General features: G+C 43.5%; 2 long non-coding RNA genes across 5 annotated transcripts in view; one reads left to right on the top strand and one right to left on the bottom strand.

The window, feature by feature from the left end:
* The window catches only part of LOC116284300 (uncharacterized), a 34,949-nt gene extending 16,757 nt beyond the window's left edge, over positions 1 to 18,192 (top strand). For 2 of the 4 annotated variants that reach the window (XR_012061452.1, XR_012061451.1), the window contains one exon: positions 17,932 to 18,192. This is a non-coding gene — a long non-coding RNA (uncharacterized lncRNA). The remainder of the gene's footprint in view (positions 1 to 17,931) is intronic. The other 2 variants (XR_012061454.1, XR_012061453.1) reach the window with 2 other exon arrangements.
* Positions 3,768 to 4,680, bottom strand: LOC140687406 (uncharacterized). The gene is made up of 3 exons (XR_012061677.1): positions 4,552 to 4,680; positions 4,079 to 4,320; positions 3,768 to 3,863 (listed from the first exon to the last, which is right to left on the bottom strand). It is a non-coding gene; the product is annotated as an uncharacterized lncRNA (long non-coding RNA).
* Positions 18,193 to 18,978: the final 786 nt, after the last annotated feature.

The raw sequence follows: 18,978 nt of genomic DNA, 5'->3' as shown, positions 1-18,978 counted from the left end.
AAGAGTCCCCGAGGAGCTCAGCTGGGCACAGGTGGAAGGCTGGACAGGGACCCCGTTCAGTCTGCCGGGCTGTGATGGAGCCTGGGCTGTGGGGTCAGGCAGCCTGAAACTCTGGGCTGCAGCTTCTGGATCTGCAAAATGGAACAATAATGACTCTTCCCTGTTTTGGATTATTGGGAGGCCCCTGGGGACAGTGAGCTTAGCTGGAGGTGTGCTGTTCTATATAAAGAAGACAGACCCTTGACTGTAGCCTTTCTGAAACCTGACGGGGTTATCAATCATGTAATGATAAGGAGACGATGGTAGGTGACATCTGGGATAGATTAGGGGCCACTGGGAGGTTTTTCCTTGGAGTTCTGGGCTCACTGGGTCAGAAACATAGCACAAATATACAACCAAGGGTCATTTGGGGCTCTGCAATTTAGAGAACCCTTCCATTTTGTTGCATTGCATCCTTGTGTTAAGACAAATTCTCTGTGTAGAGCACTCTGTTAAGTGCTTGACATGCTTTAGTTTATTCTTCCAGAACATTTGAAGTTGTTGGTGTCTTGACCCCCATTTTTCAGCTGAGGAAACTGAGGCACAGTGACTGATTAAAACTACACAGCTGGCAAGTGACAGAGTGGGAACTGGAGCACAGACAGCCTCACACAGCAAATCGGAGTCTCAGAGGCTTTTGGAGGGACCTGAGACTCCTCTGGCCACTCCTGCCTGGCCTGTGTTCCCCTATGTGCCCCCTGGAAGTGTCTGGAGGTGAGGAGAGAGGCCAGGGTGGGGTCCTGAGCCCAAGGGGGAAGCTTTAGAGCCCAGCCAGGGAAGCAGGGAAGGAGAGGATGGAGGGGGGGGGCCTTGGTCCCTCCAGAGCAGCTGAGGGGAAGATAAAGGCCCAAGGAGACAAGGAGACGTAGCCAGGGCCCAGATGAGGAGGAAAGGAAGAGGCTGGGAAGCGGAAGGAACAGCTGCAAGTGGAGGAAGCAGAGTCTGGAGTCCCAGGGGAGAGGGCTGGGGGTGGAATGGGGACAGGACAGGCACTGGGCCCAGGGTTCTGGACCACTGCCATTCCTGACTCCACAGGCGGCAGGACCCCGGACCGGGCAGAGGTTTTCCTTTAATAGATGCCACCTTCACTCCTGTGCTAGGCAGTGCTGGGGCCACCGAGGTGAACTCAGGGTCATACACTCTGAGCTCAGCTGAAGGACCTGATGTTGGTAGAAGTGAGTTACCCAGGACTAGAGCTCAATACTGTCCATAAGATGTGCTCAGGAAACAGCAACGGGCCTTCTCTTCTCGGCGCTTTCCAGTCCTGGAAATAAGTTAAGCAGGTACCTAAGTGCAACCTTAGCGTTGGGCCCTGTGAACCATCTGGGAGGAGGGACCCTCCGTTAACAGAAAGAATGCAGTCTGTCTCGTAAGCAGTCATAAATTCTCAAGGATGAAAGGATGGTGCCATTTTTTCACAGTAACTATATCGAGATATAATTAATGTAAAATCACAGGCACCCATGGTATCCATTTTAAAGTGTGTCTTTCCATGAGTTTGGACAAACATGGAAACCCTGTATAACCACCTACCTAATCAAGATGCAGACCACTTCCATAGCCCCCAAAAGCCCCCTTGTGCCCCTCACCTTTCACTCCCACCTCCTGGCCCCAGGCCACCACTAATCCGATCTGTCACTATTGCTTGGTTTTGCCTCTTCTAGAATTCATGTAAGTGAAATCAGACAGCATGGACTCTTTTGTGCCTGGCTTCTTTCCTCATCTTCATGTCTTGAGATTCATCCATGTTGTTGCATGTTCAGCAACCTGTTTCTTTTTATTGCTGAGTAATATTCCATCAGATATTACTCAAACATTTCCAGTGGGTCATTTTCCATTTTGTGTAGAGCCTGCCTCCAAAGCATATCCAGAAATCCTCTGCTTTCCCTTCCTGATCTTTGGGTGAAATTCCATCCCATGTGAAAGAGACCTAAGCTCTGGGTAGGTCCTGAGAGCGCAGGAGAAGATCTCATTCTTGGGGCAAACAAAGCTCACTCTTGCCAGCATTGATCACTCTCTTAGTAAAACTCTACTGTCTCCTCTCCTCTGCGGACTCACTCCCAGGTGATGTCACCCAGCCCTGTGACTTAAGTCCTGATGACTCTTAAACGTAGACCTAAGATGTAGCTCCAGCCTCTCCCCTGGGCTCCAGATGCTGACATCCAGCTGCCTGTCATGCCTCCATCTCCTCCTCCTACAATTCTCTCTGACTCAGTGGAGGGCTGAGTCACTGCTCAGCCACTGCTCAGGCCTAACACCAAGGTGGGACCTCCTTGCTTTCTCCTTGTCATCTCATCCCCTGCTTCTTATCCATCAGCTGGTCCTGTTTGTCCCATCTCTAACCTGTATCTGGAATCCCATCCCAGTTCCCAACCCCACTGTCACCTTCATCTGTCAGCTGGACTGCTGTGGCAGGAGTGCCACCCAACCTTGTAGACAACATAATTTCAGACTTGAGAGCTGATGGCCGGGCCTCCTCCCTTAAGTGGGGATCCAGTGAGCTAACATTGTCCATGTTGAGGGGAGGAGAGACCTCCAGCAGGAGACGAGGATTTTAGTCCACAGGTATTTGCTGTGCACCTGCTATGTGTCAGGCACTGTTCTTAGTTCTGGGGATGTGATGGCAGACAAGTATGTTGCTGTCTTTGCTCTCAGAGCTGTAATGGTGGTAGGAGAATGGGGAGGCAGAGGAGGGCATCCCTGGCAGGGGCATGGTGTAAGCCAGGGCATGGAGGTGGGATAGCAGGCATCACCCATGGTCCAGTCTGAGGTAGCTGGTGGAGCAGGGATGGGGAGAGGGAGAAGCAGTCTCCCGCCCTGAGCCATGGGAGAACCCATGGAAACCTCAGACATCAAATTCAGTTCAGAGCCCTTACCCAGCAAAACTGGAACCCCTTTGTAGTGGTCAGGCAAGGAACCCTCACTGCCAGGCTGTGAGGAGCCACCTTCGTGCTCCTGTCTCATGGCTTCCCTTGACTGGGAGCCCCAGGCTAGGACCCTTCCCAGCAGAGACACCTCTCCCCAAGAGGCCAGGACCCGGCAGAGTGTCTGGGATGCTTGTGATGCCATTTCCCACCTGGTTTCCCAAGTCGACTCCTGGTTGGCTCCTGTGGGAATCTCACCTCATTGAGACCCCAGCGCCTAGTTCTCTGCCTCTGAGATTGGCCTAGGAGTGTGTGTGTGTGTGTCCCCGCATGTGCTGAGTGTAGAGCATGAATGATCCCTGCTGCTCAGTCCAGGCAGCTGGACTAACGGTCCATTTCCCCCTGGTCTGGAGGCCTCCTCCAGGCCCCCAGCTGCCCTGATGGGCCAGGTCACCCTCCCACCCCGGGAGCCCCCAGCCGCTCCCCACTCGGCTTTCCTTGTATTGTGCACAGGCTGGTTCCTCGAGGAAATGGGGCGGCTGCTGGGTGCGGGGGTGGCCGCCAGCGGCCCCACCCCCTTCCCCCCATTGTCACTCCTGGCTTCGGCCCCCAGCCCCTGCTGCTGACACTAAAAATAGTCTTGCTCACAGGGAGACGGCCCCACCCGAGCGGGCTTCCAGGCTGGGCGTGGGGTCGGGGTTGCCAAGACAGAGCTGTCCCTGGTGGGAGGGGGCAGTGAGGTGCTCCCATCAAGTGACCTAGGTCAAAGCACAATAGAGCTGTGTGACCTCAGGTCACCTTCTCCCCCTCTCTGAGCCTGGGTTTTCTCATCTGTCAAATGAGGATCAGGACACTTGCCTGCTGAGGTTGCTCTTGAGAGTGGATGAAAGTGTGGCTGGGTCCCCAGGGCTCTGTTCTTGGCCAGCTCTGGGGTTGGTGCTGCTTGAGAATCTGCAGAGCCTGAGGAGAGAGCACATAACATGCCTTTATCCTCATCCCCATCTTCAGTGGCCGCTAAGTGGCCTGATTTCCCCCAAACAGAGATGCTGAGAGGCTGAAGAGTCTGCCTGGGAATCCAGAGGCATCCTCAGGTGTGTCGTGTGAGACCTGGCAGGTGCCTCTGAGACCTGTGTGAGCTCACATTGTGAATTATGTAGCCAGGATAGGACTCATACCCATGTCTCCAGCCTCTGAGGGCTGTGTTTTTTCCGCTTTGAGGGGCTGCCTTCATGCTGATGACTCTACAGACTTCCTGGCTGGGATCACCTTGTCTTTGAGTCCACAAACACATGATTCATCATGAAGGAAGACATTGGGCATGGGCGTTGTGGCTTGAGCTGGGGGCTGGGTACCTCCCCTGTAGCCCACATGGGTGAACAGCTGCCCTCAGATGCTATCCATGGCCACTGAGCTGGGCCTGCAAAGGAGGAATTATCAGCATATCTGTCTGTCTTCTGGGCCCTTTTGTTTGTTTGTTCATTCATTCATCCTTCCTTCCTTCCTTTGTTCTCTCTTTTTTTTTGTTTTAACAATGAAATATTTTAGACATGGATTCTGTTATATACTTGAGTCTGGAACTCTTAGAATTACTCTTGTCAGAGTTGGAATTTTCTATGTGTTTCTGTGGTTATCTGTGTCCTCCACTAACCTTTACTGTTAGTTCATGTATCCTCCCCGAGACAAGTACAGTGTATCTCCCATTCAGACCCTGATCCTGTGCAGATTTCTCCCCGACTCTGGAGTTTAGCAATGGGCACTGGGCGAGCCCGGGCGCCCAGCAGAGAGAAGGATCTAATTTGAGCCGGGACTCGGTGGCTCCACCCCTCCCAGCCGCATCACAATGGCGCTCCTCGCCTCCCTGGCAAACATCGCAAACCCTGGGCCGGCGGGGTGCGGTCAGCCCAACCTGGCCCCCACACCCCCGCTCCCCGCGGAGAACGCAGGGTGCTCCGGCCCACCAGGCTCCTGGGGCTGTTTACACTAGCGCTCCACTAATGGTTCCCCGGTGTGCGTAAACAGGCCCATCCTTGTGTGGAGAAATCATAGCAGCTATGTGAGGTGGGAAAAAATCAGTCATTGTCCTGCAAACTGAGTCAGAATTTTAGAGAAAAGGCACGTACACACACACACACAAACACACACACACACACACACACACACACACGTTGTTATTTAATGTATATGAATAAACACAAGAGAAAACCTTTTTTTTTTTTCCCTTAAAGCAAAAAGTGAAGTATATTGTTTGCCTCTCCAGGAAAATGTGGTTTCTTAGCTTTAAAAAAAGAAAAGAGGGAGAAAAGAACTGTGGCACATGTGAAAGTTAGGTGTTGCTTCTTGGAACTCTGAGAAACACATGTGGGGAGATACTTTACACTTCGGGCTGTCTCTAAGCCCATCTGCTGCAGGAAGCATTCATCAGCACTGCAAGGCTTGGAGCTGTTTGTACCAACACTGTTAGAACTAGGGTGGCTCTCCTGTCCCCAGGGGGGCCAGTGGCCCAGGGCGCCCAGCAGTGGCTGAGCGCCAGCTCCTGCAGTCTGGCTTGTGCGCAGCTCCTTTTCAGCTCCTTGGCACTGTCACCATCTTTAGATGACTCAGGTTTCACCATGACTACACCATAAAAGCCAGGAACTGCCAGAAACTGTTGGAAAACAGGCACATTCAGTCCCTGACAACGCAAAGTTTCTAGTTTTCATACAGAAAAGTTTTAGATGGTGACATTTTAATACGGGGAAAAATGCAAAAGGAAAAGAGGTCAGCAAAGGGTTGTGTCAGTGGCAAAGCTATGGGCTAAATAAGGGGAAAAGTAGCACCTAGACACGCTGTGGTTTTGGAGTCCAGGAACCGCTTTCCTTCCTTTCCTGTGCCACCCTTCTTCACCCTTGCAGAGGTCCCTGTGTCCTCCTGTCTCCCACATGCACCTATTTTAGTGGCTGACTTCCTGTGCAGGCAGGGCTCGGGTTAAGCGAAAGGGCAGCAGTGGGCCCAGGACCTTGGTACAGATCCTGCCCCTGACACATCTGTTACTGCTGGTCTGGTTTCCTCACCTCTGTTGTTCAAGGTCAAGTGCGGGCTGTGTCAGGGGCTAAATCAGTGTTTCTCAAACTAATTGTGTGTATGAGAATCGCAGCAAAATGCAGGTGCTGATTCAGCAGGCCTGAAAGAGGGACTGAAATTCTGCTTTATTTCAGTGAACAGTGGGCCGCAGAGGGTCTAAAAGTGGAGGCAACTGGGGGGCACTTTGATAAGAAAAGGAAGTTGGACATCAAGCTTTACTTCACAAGATGGATCAGTATATCCAGGCATATTCTAGACGCAGGCAAATGTAAGAGGGATTCCAAAAGATACCTGATAATGTCGCATTCCACAAAGACATCTAGAAAGTTTTACAACCTCCAGTCATTTTATAAAATTCAATCTAGGCGTTTTTATTTTATCTTTTTAAACATCTTTTTAAATTGAGTTATAGTCATTTTACAACGTTGTGTCAAATTCCAGTGTAGAGCACAGTTTTTCAGTTATACATGAACATACATACATTCATTGTCACTTTTTTTTCCTAAGAAGGCAATGCAAATAGCTATTACAGTCCTTATTTCTGCTCCTGGTCAATAGTTGTATTTACAACCGCCTTCTTCAGCTGCCTATTCCTCTGCCCTCAGTAAGCAGGAAGGCTGGTCATGGTTCTTTGCATGATGGGGTCACCCAAATTTTCTCTCCTGAAGGGTCTGAGCCATTAGCAGCCCTCAAATGATATTGTTGTTTTCTACTGGTTTTATTCACAGGACCTGGGAGGACTAGGAGATGCCCCAGGATATATTCTGCATCCTAGAAATACTCCTTACTTCCATCGTGTAGTGGCAATTCCTTGACAATCAGGATCATTCCATCACTCCAGCCAGTAGAGTAACCACTTCAGTGGCTGCTGATTCACTGGCATGAGGAGCCCCAAGTAGCCAAGTTCAAATGCCAGTTTAACTGAACCATCATAGTGTCCCCTAGTGGAAGCACTTATCTCTTGAGAACCGAGAACTCTAAACCAGCAGAGCCAGCTGTTGTGGGAATGAGAGGCAAACATTTCAGAAGTGGGTCACTAGGGGTAATAGAGGAGCCACTTACCAATTCCATCCTCTATTCTCAAACCAGTGATGCTGGCTTTGGAAGAAACATTGAGAGAAACCTTAGTTACTGATTTACAGCATATTCCATACCCTCAAGTCTCTTGGTTGAGTTTTACACATTCAAATTGTACAAAAGTTCAGAAATATTAAGTATGAAATGAATGCCTACTTACATTGATCATCTATTTGAGAACTTTTTAGATAGAATCCTGCACAGAACACCAAAATCCTTTTTACCAAGGGCAGAGGAGGAAATCCTTGTCCATGGGAAGACAAAGCATGATATTGGAATCAACAAGGAATAATAATAACAAGGCTTGTACTTAAGTTTCTACGTGAGATTCCAGAATTTAAAATTAGAATTCTGTGTCCAATCAAATTATCAAACAAGGATGGAGATAGAATAAGAACATTTTCAGAAACGGAATGGCTCAGAAATTTTGCCTTCAATGAACTCTTTTCAGGAAGTTCCTTTAGGAGGACATATTTAGCAAACCAATGAAATAAGCCACGAAAAAGGAAGATATAAGATTCAGGAAAAAGTATTTATAACCTCAGAGAGCAGTGAGGAGAGAAGTTCCAACAGGAAGAATTCCAGGAATAAGTTCTCAAGGGGAAAAAAGGATCTTAATAGACTAGCTAAATGTGATGGAAAGTGGGGGAAGAAAATTGAGACTAAGATAATGTAAAATTGTGCAGTGAAGGGAAGGAAATTCAGAAACTCCAGGGAAAAGAAAAAAAACGGAATAAAAAAGGAAGTGTAACCATAATTCATTAGTTGACTCTGTACTGAACAAGAATTATATAATGCTGATGTAAGCGTGGTTTACTTATTTACAAGTTATAGACTCAACTTCATTAAAGAGAAAGCACTTGTGAACTGGTAACAAAAAAGTAGATACGGAGAAATTCTCTTTATAGAAGCTTTCCAGCTGGTAAATGTAAAATAAATGTTAGAATTAGAATAACACTGTATCCCAACCCTTGATGAATTAATAGATCTAGACCAGTTCTGTCTAATAGAATTTTCTGTGATGGTGAAAATGTTCCATGTCTGCCCCAATCCAGTAGCTGTGAGCAACATGAGGCTGTTGTGCACTGGACATGTGGCTAGAACACCCAAGACACTGATTTTTTAATTTTATTTCACTTGAGTTAATTTAAACTTAAGTAGCAACACGTGACCACCATATTGGAGCACACATACCTAAACAATGATCATAAGTGGCTGCTGGTATTACAAAAGGAAACACCCAGATACTGTAAGTCTCCCTATAGAAGAACCATAACCACGTAAGTGGTCTTGTCTAAAGACTGAACCTGAATCTGATTTCAATTTGCAAGGAAACATAGAATATATTAAACATCGTAGGAATGTGCTAGCAAAATCCAGACTGTGGGATACATTATCAAACAATCAAATTTCTTTAACAAATAAATTACGAGGAAAAATAAAGAGAATTAAAAGAAACTATAGGTCTAAAAAGACTTAAAAGGCAATTAATGGCAATGTCTGAATATTATTTGGCTCCAGATCCAAATAGAAAACTGAAAACAATTACTATTCCATTTCAAAATAGTTGAAATTGTACATATTGACTAGATATTTGATGATATTAAAGAACTTTTATTAATTGTTTAGGTTGGAGTTATATTTTTTTGAAAAGATCTTCATCTTTTAGAAACACATACTGAAATATTTTGGGGTAAAATTTATGATATCTGAGATATCCTTCAGCAATAATACAGGAACCAATTCAGACCCATTAGGATGGCTGTTATCAAATAATAAATAAACCACAGAAAGTAACAAACGTTAGAATGGGTGTCGAGAAATTGAAACCCCTCTGCATTGCTGGTAAGAAGATTAAATGGTGCAGCTACTGTGGAAAACTGCATGACAGTGCCTGAAAAAAATTAAACATGGAATTGCCGTATGATCCAGTAATTCCACTTCTGGGTATAGACCCTAAAGAATTAAAAGCGGGCACTCAGATACGTTTACACCCATGCTCACAGAAGCGTTATTCCCAAGAGCTAAAAGGTGAAAGTCACCTGACTGTTCCTTGATGAATTAATGGATAAACAAAATGTGGCATATTCATACCATGGGAGATTATGCAGAAAAGTTCTGACACGTGCTATAACATGCTTGAACCCTGACGGCATCATGCTAAGTGAAATAAGCAAGTCACAGCAGGGCAAATACTGTACGATTCCATTTATCTGAGGTGCCAAGAGTGGTCAAATTCACAAAGATAGAAAGCACATTCTACTGGTGGTTGCCAGACTGAGAAGAGTGGGGAATGGAGAGTTATTATTTAAATGGGTAGCAAGTTTTAGTTTGGGGAGATTAAAAATTTCTAGAGATGGATGGTAGTGACGATTACACAACAATGTGAAAGTATTTAATGCCACAGAACTGTACACTTAAAATGGGTAAAATGGTAAAATTTACATTATGAGTATTTTACTATAAATAATTATACTACAGGAGTAGACAAACAGGTAGGCCTGAGATGGAATTATATGGCTGTAAGTTGATGGTTCTTAAGGCTGGATGATGGGTATGTGGGAATTCACTGACCCCTTCTCTCTACTTCGACATATGGTTGAACTTTTCCATAATGAAATAGTTTTTCATCTACCAAAGCAAGATTTATATAAAGGTACAAGAAAATTCAGTTCAGAAGAAAAAATGAAAACAGAAAAATGACTAATAATTCCCACCGAAAAATTTGACAGAGAAGATGAAAATTATGACCAAAAACTTTGTCCCAAATTACCACAGCCTAAGAAGGATACCTAGTTAAGACCTCAAGGAAGAAATGGAAAGCTGGCGGAAAAGATGGAATTTGAGCTGGAAAATCCACCAAAGAAAATTCTCCATTTAAAATGTCTTCCTCTAGGGGGAGGGTATAGCTCAGTGGTGGAGCACATGCTTAGCATGCACAAGGTCCTGGGTTCAATCCCCAGCACCTCCTCCAAACATACATAAATAGATAAACCCAACTACCTCCCCTTTGTAAAACAAACAAAAAAACGTGAACTTGAAATCAAAAAATCGCTTCCTCTGAATGGAGTATAAGCTGTAACAATTGTGAATCACTATATTGATTATATAACTTACGTAATATTGTACATCAACTATAATTTAATAAAATAATAAAACATTTTTAAAAATTAAAAAATGGCTTCCTCTGGAAATAGACAATGTAGATAAAAAGAACTGCTGGTTTTTCTTTTTCCACTAAATCTTATTGTAGAATTATTTCAGTCTTTAAACTGCATGCAAATGTAATTTTTTTAAACACTGAATTTAAATTTAAATTGTTTTAATTTTTTAAAGGAAGCAGAACCAAGAGTCTGTGTCAAGATTTCTAAACCTGGCCAACTTTATACAACACACCAAAAGTTAATTGTCACAGTGACCTAATACTCCTGCTTTGCCCTGTTACTCACATTTTTAACTTCCTGGCTTTTCTTTGCTTTTCATTTTCATTGTTCACTTTTGGCTTTTGGACACCTCCTGGGTCACCATCTACCTCCCTAGAAATAAACACTGTAGACTGGCTACCAAAAAGCTATCTACTGCCTCCCTCTGCCATATACTCCTTTGCCAGGGAGGCAGGAAGCTAAAATACACCTTTCCAGGCTCAATTCAGCTAGACATGGCTGTGTGACATCATTCTGCACAATGAGACAAAAAAGAAGACCACAGGGGAAGCGTTATCTCCATTAACAAAAATGCAGGGGAGGGGGAGGATATAGCTCAGCGGTAGAGCACTTGCTTATTAGTAAGCATGATGTCCTGGGTTCAATCCCCAGCACCTCCATTATAAACAAACAAGCCTAATTACCTGCCTAAAAAAAAAAAAAAAACAAACAATGGGGAGGGGCGGAAAGCAGCACCTCAAGAGTAGGTCCTGGTTGTTCACCTTCATCTGGCCCAGAACCCGGGCATCTCTCTTTGACTCAAGAGGATGAAAGCCACCGGAGGATGGCCGAGAGGAAAGGCAGGTGGAAAGCACCTGGATCCCTGCATGTACAGTTAAGTGGCTGCAGCAGCCCTGGACGGCCCCAGATGTCCCCTTCCCCATCAGGACGTCTCCAGCTGGAGGGAACCCCTGAGTCAGTGCCAGAGTTTCAGGCCCCTCCCAGCTGGGACTCTGATCTTTCGTGTCCTGTCTGCCCCCAAGACACAACGAACCCTTGAGGTCAATGATTTCCACTAAGGTTAAGCCTTCTTGGCCCAGAGGGCAAGCTCCCCACCCATTCTTCAGTATTTTTTGTTTTGAATGTGGCATACCTTTCTACAGCCAATTTTAGCCATAAATATCATCAGGCTTCAATGGCTGTTCTAAGAGTGTATTCACCTCCTTGTGCTAAAATGAGTTTGCTTGCTGAACTTCTACCAAATCACAGGTTTCTGCTAAAGGGAATTGTATAAAGGAAAAAGAATAAAAATGATATAACTATAATGACATAAATCTCTACCTGATATATTTAGAACATAAATCAGAGAGTCAAGGTTTAAAAAGTTTAAATGACTTGAAATGGAAACAAAATAGAATCATGAATCCACCTATATATCCCCACTTTTAGTCTCCGTGGTGACCTGCCTCCAGACCTGAGACTTGGTTCTGAGGTATCATCCATCCTGGCTTGATTTGCTTCGCCTCGTAGCCCCCACTTCAAAGCTCACCCTGAGCCTGTATTAAGCCATGCACATTTGATCACTTTTGGCTCTGATCCCCTCCCAGTCTCAGCTAAACAGTCGCTGTTCTGAGCTCCTGGCTTTTTCAGGCGCCAGATATATGCTTTGACTCCTAGAAGGCCTGTCATCCCCACCACCACCACCATCAAACTAGTCTTGTACGTGGGCGATCCCAGAAAGATGTTTTCCTTTTAGATATGTTAGGAAACCAGATTTTTTTCCCACACTTATTTTTATTAATTTTTTTATTTTTACATTTTTTATTGAGTTACAGTCATTTTAGAATGTTATGTCAAATTCCAATGTAGAGCACAAGGAAACCAGATCTTAATGAGGACTTCATTTCAGATGATTCTTTTGATTACTGAAATAATGTATTATTGCATATCATCTGTTCTCCTTTTAATTTTTTTCCCTTTAAAAAATAATTATCTGGGAACAACCCATGGGTCAGGGACTATCAGGTACTTTGCCAAGAATTCCTGGGCTTTAACCTGGAGGACAGCCTGCAGAGAGAGAACAAATTGACTCAGGTATCCTGTATGCCTCCAAGAGTCAGAGAGCAGCAAAGCTTACTGAGGATGTCAGAGAAAAGGGTGCGTTCTCCATGTGCAAGATGAAAACATGAGCAGGGGTCCTCATCAGAAGTCAAGATAGGATTCCTGCATTTCCCGTCTTAAGAGATATGGCAGAAAAGAGAACCAGACCCAGGCTTCTGCACAAATGGCGGTCCACCCTTCTCAGCCATGCATGGCCTCAGAGAGGGAAAGTGCTGTGACTCTCCAGCTGTCCCCTCCGCTGTCTGCCCTGCAGACAAGGGCAGTGGGTAAGCAGCCTTCACTGGGCCCCATCCAAAGAACATGGCAGTGAAGTAGAGAAAAGCCTGACTGAGTGGGCTTTTGGTGTGGTTTTGTTCTTTCCTTCTCACTTTTTTTTTTAACTTAAAGATGAGGAGTTATGTAACAAGTTAAACTTCCTTTGTCCCCTTCTCCCGTCTGGTTCTTCCTATTAGATATTTGATATTGTCTGTCCAGAAGCAAGCATCATTGTAATTTAGAATACATCCTTCCACTCAGTATTTTACTCACCATTGAATATCCTACTCCCTAATAAGTTTTGTAATAGAGGAGAACAAATCTGACTCCACACTGGATCTGTTCCTTTGGACTTAACCACTGTGCCCTGTTCCCTAGACTTAGTCTTGCTAGCTCTGCACTCACGCAAAGATAGTAAGTTGCAGAATAGAGAATTGTTTGAATTGTCGGAGGATTTGCAGAAGCACCATGAGCTGGCCCACGTGGACAGCTGCAGGAACAAAGAATTCCTACACCAAGAAGTTGGCAACAACCACCCACACCCTCTCCCCTGTTTTTTTGTTTGTTTGTTTTGTTTTGTTTTGTATTGTATAAAAGGAGCCTGTATTCAGACTGGAGCAGGATGGTTCTCCAGGGCATTAGCTTGCCATCCTCTCTGTCTGCTGGCTTTCCAAATAAAGTCACTGCTCCTTGCCACGACACCACGTCTCCCAATTTATTGGCCTGTCGTGCGGTGAGCAGAATGAGTCTGGACTCAGTAGCAGGTTGAGTACATGTTCACGTATTAATTACCTTTTTCTTTTCTTTCTTTTTATCTTTTTTCCAGTGGAAAAGAAGTTCTCTTAAATTCTTTTCACAATAAAAAGGTATTTGGTACAATTAGGTGTACTTGGCATTCTGTTTTCATCTTCTGTAAATCACCTCATGAAGCCTTTGGTCCAGTTTGTATTAGGTTGTCTTTTTCTTACAGATTTATGGAAACTCTATGTTCTAGATTCTAATGGTACCTTAATATATAAATTACAAATGTCTTCCTCAGTCCCTCATTTTTGTTTATTCTGTCCTTTGTGGTACAGAAGTTTCTAATTACTGTGGGAAAATCTATCAGACTTTTACTTAATGGGTTGTGCTTTTTGTGTCTTCTGTTTTAAAAAAAACTCCTCCTACTGCAATCATAAATATAACCTCTTATATTTTCTTCAAGCACCCTTAAAGTTTCATTTTTCACATGTAAGTTTTTAATTCATCTTTGTATAGTGTGAAGAATGTATCTAATTTTACATGAATCCACTGTCCCAACATCTATATTAAATAATGAAACTTTTTCCTTTGACTTGTTTTGCCACCTGTAGCAGAATCTTCTGCTTCCTCGATATCCTTTCTCCTCTTCCTTCTGTAGTAGATTTTTAATTGGAAACCTGGGCATCCAAAATTAACTACATTTCCCAGCCTTACTTGCAGCTAGGTGTGGCCATGTTCTGGCCAATGAGCTGTTAGTGGAAGTAATGTGGGCAACCTACAGGAAATGTCCCCAAGGGGAGAAGGCATGCTTTTTTCCTTCTTTAACCTCTTCCCTGCTGGTGGAATGAAGATATGTTGGCTGGAGCTGCAGAAGTCATCCTGAACCATTAGTGGAGCTTAGAAAAGTAGGCCATGCACAGTGGTATAAAAAGATAAAAATCTAGGCCCCTGAGTTCCTCTGGATTAACAGGTGAGAGAGAAATAAACAGCTATCTTGTTTAAGCCATCGCTATTTTGAGTTTTGCCAATCACAGAAAGAAATTGTAATATACCACATTTATATCAATTTGCCACAAGTGCTTCAGTCTATTTCTAAGCTCTTATTTCTCTTCCATTGATTTATTTTCCTATCATTGGGCCTGATACCACATGCTTTAATTAATATAAATTTATATTGTGTTTTGGTGTGTAATAAGTAAATTACCTCTTCTAGTCCCTTTCCAGAATTGTTTTTGGCTGTTCTCTGACCATTACTCCCCATGTGAACTTTCAAGTCAGTCTAGTTCCATGGGGGAAAGCATGATGGCATTTTATTTGAATTTTTTTTTAACTTAGAGATTAACTTAGGGAAATCAACACCTTTTTGAAATCGAATGCTCCCATACATAGGCATACAATAACCTGCTGTTTATGTTTTTATGTTCTATAATGACATTTTATACTTTTTCTTGATAAAGGTCTTCATATCCTTTGTCAGATTTATAGTCCTTGATGTTATCATAAATGATATTTTTAACTGCATTTTCTAATGCGTTATTGATGATATAAAAGACAATTAATTTTTGTATGTTGATCTTGTATTCACCAACCCTGCTGAACTCTTATCAGTTCTAAGAGTTTATCTGTAGAACCTCTTGAATTTTCTATTAAAAATCAGCCCCTCAGGCCTGCAAGTTCTGCATCTGCATATTCAACCAACCACAGATCGAAAATATTCCAAAAAATTCTCCAGAAACTTCCAAAAGGCAAAACATGAATTTGCCATGACCTGGCAACTACTCACATAGCAATTGCGTTGTATTTACAGCTATTTATATAGCATTTACATTATATTAGGTATTGTATGTAATCTAGAGGTGAATAAATGTAAATGGGAGGATAGATATGGGTTGCGTGAAAATACCATGTCACTTTATGTAAGGGCATTCCCGGATTTTGGTGGAGGGGGACGCCTTGAACCAACAAATCCCCAATACATCAGAGGGTAGCATTGACTAATTCCTAATCGGGGTTATTTTGTGTTTTAAAATTCTTGTTACAGAATTATATGAGTTTTCAGAAAAGACTCAAAAATTTTAGACCGTGACCCCTCTGAATTCTAGATGTCTGTGTAAGGGGCCCTGGGGTCACATTACAATGGCGAGGAAATAGCTCTATTACCTGGAATAGGATGCTCAGTCTCTTGTGTTTGAAGGTCCACAAGCAGAAACGAGGAGGAATGGTAATTGGGGCCACAGGTCTGTAAGGTGACAGATGCTTGTATTCACCCAGCTTGCATTCTGAATCCAGGAAAAGCCTGCTTGCCCTTCTGGCCAGAGACTCCAGTTTCCCAGGGCGCTGCCACTTTGCATCAGCCTGCCACCCAGTGGCCATATCAATTATAGTAACACGTTACTGGAGTCACTGCCTAATCCATGTCACATTTTTCTGTGCCTGAGATAAATGTTTACTGGGTCAAATCGAGGAGGAGAGGAAAGTAAACATCCCTATTACAAGGTGACAGTGGCAAAACAATAACTGATAAAAATTCTTATGAAGAGAAAAAAGATAAGAGATGTAATTCCCATGTCTGTTAATGAAATTAGTAGTCTACCTAAGCCAACTGTTTCAATATCACTTGCTTAAACATCAGTGAAATGGACCATTAACAACCTCAGCTTACACCGGTCAGATGACTGGCCCAGCCACGGAGAATGTGAGGAAGGACACGAAGCTGAGACCACGGGGATTTCAGGATTACCGCCCTGATCATGAGCAGCCTTGTGTTCATCACTGTAGACACCACCATGGGCAAAAGAATGTCAATTTCCCTCACTGAAAAATTGAAGATGACCTCAGCTCAGTGCTAAGCTCAGTCCTGGGACAAATGCCACCCATTCCTAAAAACACCTTTCCCTTGTACTCCTGGAGGACAGATTCGCCAAGACCTGAAAGTAGGACTAGGTTACTTATTCCAAGTGGTTTCCATCATATTTGGGCTTTGCTGTGAAGGGAGGTTCACCTGGGACCAACATCATGGATTCTCAGGGTAGACTTGAAACATCTCCCAACTTCAGATATCTCCAGGACCGGCAGCTGTGGAGGCCAGCAAGCCATCAGGCAGACCCTGGAGTAGTGCTGAGTAGCAAAATCAGGCCCAGGCTCTAAACTTGAAGTCCTGTACATGCGACAGCCTCTATCACAGGGACCATTCACAGCCAATTCACAGCCTCACCCCTAGTTTACGTGCACTCCAAAGGCATCATCAACTCAAAATTCTGATTAGGAATTAGCACTACCCTCTGATGTATTGGGGATTTGTTGGTGTTTGCTTTTTGTTTGTTTTGGTTTTAGGCCAGAAAAGGGTTTTATTTCTTGTTGACCGGAAATCATATATTAAAATGAGCCCACTTGTATGGTAATGCCCAGTAACAAACTGATGTCACATGTTTAAGTGCAAAAAAGTGGGAGAGGAAAATACACATGAAGGGAGCGTCTCTCCTCCCCATAATCTAGGCAGGAAAGAAAGGAAGCAAGTCAACATTCATAGAACATGACGGGGCTCCAGGAACTTTGCCGTCTTGTCTGTTACTTAAACCTTCACAGAAACTTGTGAATTGGAGAGGACGGTACCTTGGACCTCCAGGTCCTTGTCTGCAAAGTGGAGGTAATACCTCTGAGTGGGGCCATAAGGGTTAAATGACATAAACATCCTGGCACAGAATAAACTATAGTTGCTATACAATTGAAGCCAGCTGTTAATCTCATTTTACGGATGATAAAAACATCAGTTCTAAAATGTTTTATACTCACTACAACTTAAAAATAAAAAGAAGACAACATCAAACTCTACAACTGGAGGCACGTCCAGAAACCATCACAGCTATCATTCTGTTGATTACTATGGAAAACAAAAGGAAATGCTAGTGAGTTTCAGGTGCCCCAGGTTGTTTTTTCACACATACCTGGTTTATAATGAATTATTAGAAAGGAAAATATTTCTCTTTTGTCTCCCTTTCCCCAGCTCCTGTCAGAAAGTTTTAAAGAATCCTGAAATAAAAGGAAATTACTAGGGCAATCTTGTTCCCAAGGATAGCTGAAACCAGCTGTAGCAATGCCAGTCACTCCCAAGGAAGGATCCAATTATAGAAACACAGGGTTTCCTTAGGCAACAAATCCCAAATATTTATGTGTGAGATACTTCAGTACTGCTTTTATAAACTTTAGAACTTACACATGGTTCACATTATTAAGTTGTTAATTAATTTACATCCACCTCGGTCAGGAGACAGCAGAATGAACTGCTTCCATCATCTGCAGTGAGGTAAAGAACTTAAGAGACCCCTTATGTGCAGGAATGGGTCTGAACAGCCCCAGCAGTTTTGCCTAGGTTGAAGGACAGTTTTCATAGATATATTAGGCATCTCGATAAAAATTTGTCAATCCCCAGAAATAAATATGTATACACACAGACACAACATAGGAAGCTTAGTAATAAAAATATACATTATATTTTATGGTTTTTCCTAAATGAAATCCTTATTTCTTAATTTGTTGCTTCCAAACAAATAAAATGTGGTTTTTTTTTAAGATACAGGAATTTTGCTTCTTAATAACTCAATTTTCAATCTGTTATGTGCATTGGTCCATAGGTCACCATCAACACTGAAAATAGCATTCATTTTTTTGGAGTTTTTATAGGCGCACCATGACCTGGCCTACATGGACAGCAGAAACACCAAAGGATTCCAGAAACAAAGAATTCCTACACCAAGAAGTTTGAACCAACCAACCACACTCCCTCCCCTTTTTGTTATCAAAGGAGCCTGAATTCTGACTTGGGGAAGATGGTTATCCAGGACAGTAGTCTGCCATCTTCTTGGTCTGCCAGCTACCCGAATAAAGTTGCTATTCCTTGCCCCAACACATCATCTCCTGATTTATTGGCCTGTCTTGCAGCAAACAGAATGAATTTGGACTCAGTAACAGCACCTCACACCTTCGCAGTACAAGCTGACTTTTACTTTCTATGTCAGAAACAATAGAATAGTAAAAGCTAGACTAGTAAAACAATAGGATAGTAAGCAATAGAAACAATAGAATAGTAAGATACTCAAATCCATTGTAATCAGAGAAATGCAAACGAATGTGAAATGCTACTTTCCCGCCTATCAAAGTGGTAAACATTTGCAGAGATGTTCCCAGTGTTGGGAACCCTCCTGGGAAACTTCACAGGGTGCCAGTGGTGGTGGTGTGCAAAGGGTACACACTTTTGGAAAGCATCCATTTGTTAAGTGTCTATCAAATTTTTAACGCGCAAATCCTCCACCCAGAAAATTAACGTCTGCAGAGAAACTTTTTACTTCGTATATTTCTGTATTGCTTATGTTTTCACACCGAATATGTATCACCTGAGGAATTTAAAAATATATTTTCTAAAAAGAATCCTGAACGGTAGGCTTCTGTAAACATTTTCTGAAGCTTTGTACCTTTACTACTCTGGAAAAAAAAAATCAAATGTACTTTTTGGGTTTTTCTGGAAGTGTTAGCAGCAAAACTTGAAAACAAAGAGACTCTGAGTTTGTCTCTGGGAGAGGCCTGCAGGGGCCCCAAGGACAGACCCAATGGTTTCAGGGTTGGGGTTAGGGCCTGGGAGAGGGCAAGGAGCTGAGCGGGATAAGCCAAATTTTAAATGTCAC

The sequence above is a fragment of the Vicugna pacos genome, chromosome 19, assembly GCF_048564905.1.
Source record: "Vicugna pacos chromosome 19, VicPac4, whole genome shotgun sequence".
NCBI classification, from domain to species: Eukaryota; Metazoa; Chordata; class Mammalia; order Artiodactyla; family Camelidae; genus Vicugna; species Vicugna pacos.
Note: the sequence above shows the minus strand (reverse complement) of the source record. Positions and strands in the feature narration are given on the sequence as shown.